The 7,947-nt window shown below is 40.5% G+C and overlaps 1 long non-coding RNA gene across 1 annotated transcript; it reads left to right on the forward strand.

Moving 5' to 3' along the window:
• Positions 1–2,721: 2,721 nt before the first annotated feature.
• LOC142295154 (uncharacterized) lies at positions 2,722–7,652 on the forward strand. Its single transcript, XR_012751385.1, has 3 exons — positions 2,722–2,823; positions 5,398–6,125; positions 7,009–7,652. It is a non-coding gene; the product is annotated as an uncharacterized LOC142295154 (long non-coding RNA).
• The last annotated feature ends 295 nt before the right edge of the window (positions 7,653–7,947 follow it).

Consider the following 7,947-nt stretch of genomic DNA (forward strand, 5'->3'; position numbering starts at 1 on the left):
TGTGATCTCATTGAATATTGTACCCCTTATTCTTGGAGTTATCTTCAATTGTCTTGAATTCTTTTTATTGGTACAAAGTTTGTCGGAATGCAGATTGTTGGGTTCCAGACTCCTAAAAGATAATTTTGTAACTTTTTCAGCATGATGAGCATTAACAGCTCTTTTTTTGAGACCCTTAGAACCTTAGATGTTCAACTGTAATAAACTTCCAAAAATGCATTGTGAAGATCAGACTTTGATAGATTCCTGGTTTTTGAATAAAAAAGGTTACCTACTCACTACTGATTGTCATTCGTCATCCCATTAATTGAACACTCAGTCAGGGCACTATTTTCACTTTTAAATTATCTGCTAATTGTTAGAGTATGGGCACACAATATTTTTTTCAAGTGTGTCGGCTCTGAAACCCACCTGAAAAAGTACCCAAAAAATGCTCATAAATTGAACAATTGTATTTTATGTAAAAAACAATATGCTGCTCATATCTTCATTCTTTTGATCATCTTTTTAATCCCTTTAGGTTTTAAAATACTGTATTTTTCGGACTATAAGACGCACCCTAGTTTTAGAGGAGGAAAATAAAATTTAAGGAAAAAATGTGGTCATGACACACTATTATGGGGCGAGGATCTGCTACGGAGACTGTTATGAGGGTAATGTCCCCAAATTCTCTACTAAGGTAACCCAGCCTGGTAATGATCCTCCTGCCTTGTGTATACAGTATATGTCCCTCATCCTAGTATAGCCCCATCCTGTTATATACCCCATCCTGGCATATGGCATATACCCCCATCCTGCTCATATGCCCCCATCCTGCTCATATACCCCATCCTGCTCATATACTCCCATTCTGCTATATACCCCCATCCTGCTCATATGCCCCCATCCTGATCATATACCCCATCCTGCTCATATACTCCCATTCTGCTATATACCCCCATCCTGCTCATATACCCGCATCCTGCACATATACCCCCATCCTGCTCATATACCCCCAGCCTGGCATATGGCCCCATCCTGCTCATAATATACCCCCATCCTGCTATATACCCCCATCCTGCTCATATACCCCCATCCTGCTCATATACCCCCATCCTGCTATATACCCCCATCCTGCTCATATACCGACATCCTGCTAATATACCCCCATCCTGCTCATAATATACCCCCATCTTGCTCATAATATATCCCATCCTGCTATATGCCCTCATCCTGCTATACACCCCCATCCTGCTATATACCCCCATCCTGGTATACGGCCCGCATCCTGTGGCACATAAAAAAAAATAAACGTTCATACTCACCTTACCTCACTCCCTGCAGCATCACTCCTCCTCCCGTCTGTGTCAGCAGCAGCGCTGGAGTGTGGAGCCGGCCACGATCCCTGCAGCACCGCGATGTCCTCCTGTCTGTGCCGGCGGCGGCTGCGTGTGGACACGTGCACACAGTGATGACGTCATCGCTGTGCGCACCACTAGTCTCCACACAGCCGCCGCCGGCACAGACAGGAGGACATCGGGGTGCTGCAGGGATCGTGGCCGGTGAGTATACAGATTCACTGCACCCTGCGCTGATGATGCGCGGGGAGCAGTGAATAAAGCCGCACATGATCACTCCAGGCTGTAGTTGCAAGGGGTGATCATGCGGACCGGCTGTTTAATATGCGCACATTCCCCGCCCATCACACCACCCACCTGTCAGCGCTGGCTTCAGCGCTGAGAGATGATGGGTGGGAGGATGGGCGTGCATATTAAATGAGCGGGTCCACGTGGTCACGGCAGGCTGCTACAGCCTGCTCCTGCCCCTGATAACCCGCTCCACCGCAGCATTATCATTCCCCGCAGCCCTACATTCAGACTATAAGACACCCCCCCACTTTCCCCCAACATTTGGGGGGAAAAAAGTGTGTGTTATAGTCCAAAAAATACGGTATGTGAAAAGATTTAATAAATGAATTTACCATTCTTTTAGTTTGTAGCTGTGGTGGTGGACTGTTTCTATTGCGTTCCTGCCCTTGTCTATACCAATCGCATTGTAGAGTGTAATTTTATGTGAATTGTGTCCTGCGACTTTTGTAAATATTGTGATATGTGAACTGTGATATTGTTGTAATATGTTTAGTGCAACATCGCTATTCCTATCTGTAAACATTTAATTGCTAGTGTGCTGTTAATAAAGTTAGAAAAAAAGCTGAAAGGAAGCTACAAGAAAAGCATGTGAATGTATTCTGTATTTTTCCTTCTTGTGTTCTATGTGAGAGGATGCTTGCTGCAGAAGCTCCAGTTAAAGACAAAAAAAAATTGTTTAAAAGAACAGAGAGTCCTCAGTGGTTGATACCTTTTAATGGCTAACTGAAAAGATGGTAATAATTGCAAGCTTTCGAGACTACTCAGGTCTCTTCATCAGGCATGGTATAACACAAAATCTGAAGAGTCACGTATTTATACACAACAGGACTTAGAATAGTGCAGTAAAAAAAAAAAAAAAAAAAAGAACAAGTTAAAGCAGTTAAAGACACACAGAAATGATTACTTGCTGACTTACTAATCTTCATATTTGCTCCTGATTGTTCCTGAATAAACCAACCATCACTGTTAAACGATTGGGGAGTATCATCCTCCGCCAACAGGTTATGGGCCCAGAGTAACACAGCAACAGTAACACAGAGCAAAACAAGCTGAAAGCAAAAGCAGCCCAGAGCAACAGTGCGGAAGAGAGAGGATGTCCACTAGCTGCAATCCTGTCTAGTTCACAGTGCCAAGCCTGACTAACCAGAACTATCAGTCCTGGATTTCAAAGTGAAGATGCTGCTCATAAGAGAAGGTACGTGGAAATATATTCAGGAACCTGTGCTTCATCCATTGCCAGATGATTGGCTAGAGAAGGACCAGAAAGCACAAAGCACCATATCTCTCAGTATATATGATAATCATATTGTGAATATATGCAAATGCAGCTTCAAAGGAGATGTGGGATGAGTTAGATAAATCTCATGAGAAAGCTGTGTCAGTCTAAGCTGTATGATGGCCAGAATATGCAGGACTATATACAAAAAAAAACCCCTAGAGATTGTGGAGTGCCTCAAGGGTATTGAAGAAGAAATTAAAGATTTTCATGTTGATGCACTTCTACTAAGTGGCCTTCCAGAAAGTTATGACACACTTGTCTCTGCACTAGATGCCCGGCCGGATGATGAGCTCACACTAGAGTATGTCAAAGGCAAACTATAGATGAGTACAAGAAAAAAACAGAAACTGCAAGCAGCAGTAATGTATCAAGAGCACAAGCAGCATTAAAGAGAAAGGATTTATCTAAAAATATGAGCAATGTAAGAGGAATTTGTGAATGTTTTGCCTGTAAAAAGCCTGGCACCTTAAAGGAGACTGCAGAGTTTGGAGCTAGAGTGAGTCAGCTTGAAAAGCAGGACAGTCATCAAAGGGTTAAAACAGCAGTAAAGGAAGCTTCTGCATGAATTGAAACTGCATTTAATGCCAGTATGGGCCCATCTGCAAAGCATATACGGTATATTGATACTGGTGCAATAAGCCATATGATAAACAACAAGGATTTTTTCTTTAACCTTAATGAAAGCAAGTCAGAAAAGGTCATCTTAGTTAATGGTCCCTATATGACTTCAGAAGGAGTAGGGGACAGCTACTTTCACTGTCCAGTTTACTCAGCATAAAGCGGAAAGATCCCAGTGAAGGATGTTCTCTATGTCACCAGTCTTGAAAAGCAATCTTGTGTCAGTAAAGAAGCTTACATAACAGGGGAATGTAGTTACTTTTAAAAAATTACAGCTGCATCATCTCAAAGAAGGGTCATATTCTTGCAGAAGGAAAAATCAAAAATGAACTTTATCAGCTAAAATGCAAAGAAAGTGTGTACAGTGCTAGACAAGATCTGCATAAGAACTGTATCCAGGTATGGCACAGACGTCTTGGGCACAGAGACCTAGAAGCAGTAAGAAAGCTAGCTCCACTTGCAAATGGTATTGAAATCAACCAGTCTAGTCAAATGATGAAGTGCACAAGCTGTCTTAAAGCTAAAATGTCCAGAAAATCCTTTCCTAAATTAAGCACCACTAGATCTGCACAACCCCTGGATTTGGTAGATACAGATGTGTGCGGTCCAATGAGTATTCAAACTCCTAGCAAGAAAAAGATATTTTCTCACATTCATTGATGGCTATTCAGATACACAGTCGCTTACCTGCTTCACAGTAAGGATGAAATTCCACAGAAAACTGAAGAATATCTTGCAGTAGTGTTTAACAAGTTTGTAAGAATGCCAAAAGCCTGCGTGCAGATAATGGAACTGAATAAACAAGTAGTAAGATGCAAACCATTTTGAAAAAGAATGGAATCATGTTCCAGACTACTATTCTATACAACCCAGAACCCAATGGCATTGCAGAGAGAAAAACTGTACTCTCTGTGAAAGTGGAAGAAGTATGTTGTTTGATACAAATCTACCTACAACGTATTGGGGTGAAGCCATCATGACAGCCTGCTATCTTCAAAACAGACTGCCAGGTAGTAAAGCCACAACAAAACTCCATTTGTGATATGGAACTGAAAGAAGCCTAACCTGAAGCACCTCAGGATATTTGGAAGCAAAATATTTGTGTATGTTCCCAAAGAAAAACATTCCAAGTGGGAATCACATGCAAAGCAAGGGGCCTGGTGGGTTATAGCAAAAGTCAAAAAGATATAGAATCCTACACACGGAGACCAACACAGTAACAATTATTATTGATTATGTACCGATTGATGAGAACTCTATCTCTCAAATTCTATGGTTACACGAGTTATTCAACCTAAGAAGCAAGAACAAGAATCTCAATCACCAAATCCAGACACCGAAAAAGAAAACACTGACATCTGGATAAGCTCAAAAGCCACCAAGGAAGACACAGAAGAACCAAATCAACTTCCAGTCAGATCAGAAAGGCGCCTTTCTTATATGGTCAGAACACTTCCTGAACCAGAGCCACAGTCATGGCAATAGATGCAAAAATTGCTAGTCCCACAAAAAGCAAAAGTGGATTAATGCTGCAATAGAAGAGATGGAGTCCCTTCACCAACTCCAGACATGGGAGCTTACTGAGTTACCACAAGAAAAAAGAAAGCTATCGGATGTAAGTGAGTCTTCAAAAGCAAATATGACTCCGAAGGTAAAGTTCACCAGTTTAACACTAGGACTACTGGACTCGTGACACCTACTAGAACTACTGAATGTAGTCATTTTGACTACTGACGTGTTTTCATTTATTTTTAGAGTTTCATTTGTGGTTATTTATTAATAATTATATTTTTTAATGTATTATTATTGTGAGATCCAACAGTAATGCTTTGGAATGTTTTTTTTCTGATTGTTGTTCATATTTTTCTACAGGAAATAACAAAAGTAAACTAAGTAAAACAATAATAATAGACGTTTTAAAATAATGTATTATTAAAGTGCACACATATAAACAACAACTCAAGAACAACAAGCAGAGAAAATGTAAGTGAAGGAGAAGAAAAATGAAAATATGGCGCAGAATCTCAATATAACCGACCAACCGTTATTATGAAGTACAACCGGTAACTTTCTAAACATTTGTTGATTCGCATTTCAGGCATCGTCTTTCAATTACAGTGGTACATTGCCCAAACATAGACTTATGGCAAGTCATACAATTTCCAACAGATCGATTATTTTTGCATTTTGCTTTTATCTGGCAAAAATTTTTTTGAAACATCACATCTGAAGATGTAGCAACTTGGGACATGCCACCCTTTCCCCTATATACAACATACGGACCACTCAACTCTGTGACAAGCTTTTGCAAAAATGCCTTGCGTGACATTTGCCCGGTGGTCATCTCCTTGTATAATATCCAAGCATTTTTACCCGCTAAGTCTAAGGTATTTTCAAATGCGTGAACAGGCCATCTCCTAGTACCTGTTCTTGTGCTGTATTTGCGTGCCATCTGATCTACTACATCTACTCCATATTTTGTTTCATTATAAAACTTTACAGTTTCTGGAAGTTTTTTTGGAGATTCAGAAGCAACAAGAACATCGGGATGGACGGAATTCAGAATTATCACATTTTTGGTTGGCTTACCTTGATACACGGTAAGTGTAAAATTATCTTCATTTTTATAGACTTTAGTGCTGTACAACTTTTCTTTCATTGATTTTATTTCTTTAGGCACTTCTCGTCTTATCTTATTTAGCATTCCCACGATAGTCGTTCCCTGGCTTTTTAGCTGTTTGGCAAGTTTTACTGATGTAAAATAATTATCAGTGGTTACATTTCGACCTTTTTTCAAAAACGGCTGCAATAGTTTCATGACTACGTGGTCAGCTAAACGGTCATCAGCACGGCGTGAATCATCTTTACCCAGATAAGGAAAGCCATTTACAACATATTTACTATCCTTATCTACAGCTAGCCAAAATTTATGGCCATATTTATCTGGCTTGGAAGGTATATACTGTGTGAAAGGACACCTGGTTTTGCTTGGGAAAAGTTCATCAACCGTAATGTATGGGCCAGGTTTGTAACAAGCAATGCAATTGGCAATAAACCTGTCCCACACAATAGAAAAGAGAGCAAATTTGTCGGTTTGCAGTCTCTGCGATCGATTGGACTTCTCATCAAATCTGAGGTAATGCATAATTTCTACAAAACGGTCCCTAGACATTATCGCTTTGCATAACGGCATTCCCCAGTCATTTGGCCATATAGTTGCAATAGAGTGATGGCTCGTGCCCGATAGTCCACGGACATAAAATATTGCTAGAAATGCATCTAGCTCCTCATCAGAAAGAGTAAACTCTTCATTATTGTTCCGGCGTGCTTCTGCAATAGTACAGTTCTTTATGTGAGTCAAGATAAATGAATCAAAAAATAATCTCCATGTTCTCAAAGGACTATCACTAATTATATTTCTTCTGGTGTATCCTGTAGGGCTGGGTGCTTCTCTAAGAATGTTTTGTTTTTCCCGCCAACCAGGTAAATTTTCTCCAATCTCAAGAGGTTTCCATTGAATACCATCAGCTGAAACTAGTATTCCTGGAGATTCGCCTTCTGTGGTGTTGGTTGCATCGCCTTCGCCGCCATCGTCTTCTGTTGTGGATACATATCTGGGATGTTTTGCAGATTTTTTCTGTCCACGACCGGGAGGATGGTCGCGAGGCAACATCAACGCATGAGCCTGATCCCCAGTTGATGAGCTTGCAACGTCTGGCAAAAAAGTTGATGAATATTTAGAATTTTTGTTTAGTAACTCAGTGTGTGGAAGAACAAATAAATACACATAACTACTTACCTTCCAGATTTGTTTCTTCTGAGTCTTCAGATTCACTCGAAATGTTTTGAGGATTGAAATCTTCATCACTGTCCGTATCAATTTGAGTATCCTGACATTCGGATTCCGATTCCTCCTCTGGTATGGATTGCAAAATAGCCAGAATATCTTCAGGCTTTACCGCACGTCTTCTAGCCATATTAGTAAATTGGAGAAATTCCACTTGAGAGTTCACTGGTTCACTGCTGAAAAATAGAAATGAAATGAAATGAAATGTTCTGCCACCTTCAAACGTAGGTGGGTTGAATCAGTTGACAGACAGCTAAAGTCTTTCCTAAAATAATCGAATAAAATGACAATAAAATGTTGTATATACCTGTAACAGTTTTCAGAGCTCTTATGTCTGCATCTGTTGTCTTTGTCTCTCCAAGTGAAATGAAAGTAATTTAGTATCCAGACTTAAGCTGGGTTTACACACTGCAACATCGCAAACGACATCGCTGTAACGTCACCGGTTTTGTGACGTTACAGCGACCTCCCCAGCGACATTGCAGTGTGTGAAACCTATCAGCGACCTGGCCCCTGCTGTGAAGTTGTGATCGCTACAAATCGTTCAGGACCATTCCTAGGTCCTTTGTTTCCCA

This window comes from Anomaloglossus baeobatrachus, chromosome 3, assembly GCF_048569485.1.
Source record: "Anomaloglossus baeobatrachus isolate aAnoBae1 chromosome 3, aAnoBae1.hap1, whole genome shotgun sequence".
NCBI lineage: Eukaryota > Metazoa > Chordata > Amphibia > Anura > Aromobatidae > Anomaloglossus > Anomaloglossus baeobatrachus.